We start from the raw sequence: 2,936 nt of genomic DNA on the forward strand, positions 1-2,936 counted from the left end.
ATTTTAAAATGGATTCTGCGCATCTAGGTCAAGACTGTAGAATCCACAAATGGAAACGCCAAACAGACTCATCCTGTTCTTTTAAAACTACTGAAATTGAGGCTTCACTGGTCCTCAAGTCATTCCTAGCCCTGCCCAGCCTCCTATATCTTATGATTGGCCTTAATAACAAATCATGGTAAAATAGCCAAAACCCTCAATTATGGCAATGAAACACAGGAAGGTAGATATTGCAGAACTGATATCAAATGAGACTAGAGAACCGAAAACTATAGTCCATGTGGTCCTTTCCTTTATTGATGTCTGTAATTTTTGGATAAAATAAGGATTTGGATAAAATAAGTGTGTCATTTGAAGTATGTATACAGTATTTACACTGGTATACTTAGACTATAGTTGGGCCCATTTTGTTTCCAAATCATTGCAGAAAATGGAATTGGAAAACAGAATTTTTGAGTACACATTCAGGAATATTATAAAGTCCCCTATCATTGAATGTACAATAAGAAAATATAATATAATATTCATTCAACTAAAGGACTACAAGGAAAATCCTAGTGTTTGGGAAACAGAGATATCTGAGAAAATTGAACTGTATGCCATAGGAATGGCCCTGAGAAAAAATTATTATCCAGAAGAATCTCCTCACTCCAGGTTCCTAAATCTTTTCCACCCATGCCAACCCCCTGACTATCTTTCTCCATTCAGAGCATGTAACCACTAATGAAGCCAAGAGAATTCCCTAGCTTTAGAGAGATATAGTATGTAAAGTTTTCCACTGTATCAGAGGAGACACTCCTGTAAAGTGCACCCTTGAATCTAGACAATGTTAGTAAAGCAGTTCAGCAGGTAGTCCATGGCAATTCACAGTGACATCATCATTAGGCCCTCACTGAAAAAAATCTCCTGTATTCTGCAGAGCCCTGACTTCTCTTGTGATGTCACAAGTGTTGCTGTGACATGAATTTAATCTCAGATATTCCTTCAGTACCTCGAGGTTTAACTAATTGGCCTCTAAATCAGAGTAAATAGCCATTGGAGGGTTAGAACAAAGAGCATGAATTGGTCAGAGATGAGGAGAAGGAAGCTGGCCTTCTGTCTTGGTAAAAAAAAAAAAGGAAGAAATGTGTAGTCTATGGGAATGCTCATTTAGTCCTGGGTAGGGATTGAGGGGGTTTGGCTTAAGAATTAGCCTTTTCCTGAGCCTTCCTCATATGGGAATATGGTGCTAGGAACCTCTGAGAATCATCTGAACTTCCCTGCTTGTTATGGTTCCTGGATATCAGAGTGTATATATCATTAATTTCTTTATCCCTAAAGCCAAGAGTAAGGAAGGGAAGAGTTTTTTACCTGAGAGCTCTTTGCTCTTATTCTGTTTTTCACAGAAGAAAAGGTCCTAAGTAAGAAAAGAAAGACAAGTATTATGTCTTCTGCTCAGAGTAACCTCCTCCATGATTTGGATTCCTTTAGTGCAGTTTGTGTCTCACACTGACATAAGGAAGAAGGGAAGGACCATTATTGTTTCCCAACTCACAGTAAACTCCACCATGTTTTGGATATCTATAGTGCAGTTTGTATTTGACACTGATATCTGGGAGAGAGAAATGCTTCTAGTTGAGTCTTCATCATCTCAGTCTTTTCACTAGTATTACTCTGACTATCATTCCTTGTCAGTGACTCTTTAGAATTCTCAGTCAATAGATATGATTAGCTGGTCATGCTCTTTTCTATAATTTCTTTCATTTTTTTGTTTTTTTACCAAATTTTATTCCTTATTATTAATTGGCTATTTCTATATTTATATTTCAAATGTTATTTCCTTTTCCAATTTCCTCCCCATAAGGTCCCTAACCAGTCTAGTACCCTTGTTCTATTACTCCCCTTACTGCCCCTTTACATTCCATTGAACTGGGAGTCAAACTCAGGGAGAACAAATGGTTTCTCCTTCCATTGATGCTCAAGAAGGACATACTCTGCCACAAATGCCATTCGAACCATAATTCTGTCCATGAACAATCTTTGAATATTGGTTTAGTACCAGAAAGCACTGGTTCATTGGCATTGCTATTCTTATGCGTTTGCAAGCCTCTTCACCTCTTATAATCCTTTCTCAAAATCTACCAACAAGAGGTCCATTTTCAGTTCACTTGTTTGCCATTAGCACTCACTTCTGTATTTGATATGCTCTAGCTGTGTTTCTAAGGAAAGATTTATATTTGGTTCCTGGCAGAATGCACCTCTTGGCTTCATCAATCTTATCTAGTTTTGGTTGCAGTATATATATATACATGTATATATTTACGTATATTTGATAGCTCCTACAGATATGACGTATGGTGGAATTTTAACAGGAATTCTGCGCAACAAGGTCAAGGACGTAGAATACACAAATTACAATTAGGCTCCCTCCTGTGCTTATGAAACTATTGAAGTTGAGGTTTCACTGGTCCTCAAGCCATTCTTTTCCCTGCATATCCTCCTGCATATTATGTTTGGCCTTAAGAAAGAATCATGGTAAAGCGTCCAAAACCCTCAAATCTGACACTGGAACACTGTAAGGTACATACTGTAGTGCAGATATCAAAAGGGACTAGAGAAACGATTTCTATACACCATGTGGTCCTTTGATTTACTGATGTCTGAAAAATTTTGGATAAAATAAGGAATTGGGAGTTCATCATTTGAAGTAGGTACACAATATTTACACTGTTATACTCACTCCATAGCTGTGCCCCTTTGTTGCCAAAATCATGGCAGAAAATGGAGTTGGAAAGCAGAATTTTTGAGTACACATTCAAGAATATTTATAAAGTCCCTTAACTAGGACAGTACAATGAGAATATGAAATACAATATTTACTCAATTAAGGTCTGTAGGGAAAATACAGGTCTTTGGGAAACAGAGAAAACCAAGAAAATTGAACTGTATGTCACAGG

This window comes from Rattus norvegicus, chromosome Y (assembly GCF_036323735.1).
Source record: "Rattus norvegicus strain BN/NHsdMcwi chromosome Y, GRCr8, whole genome shotgun sequence".
In the NCBI taxonomy this organism is placed as follows: Eukaryota; Metazoa; Chordata; class Mammalia; order Rodentia; family Muridae; genus Rattus; species Rattus norvegicus.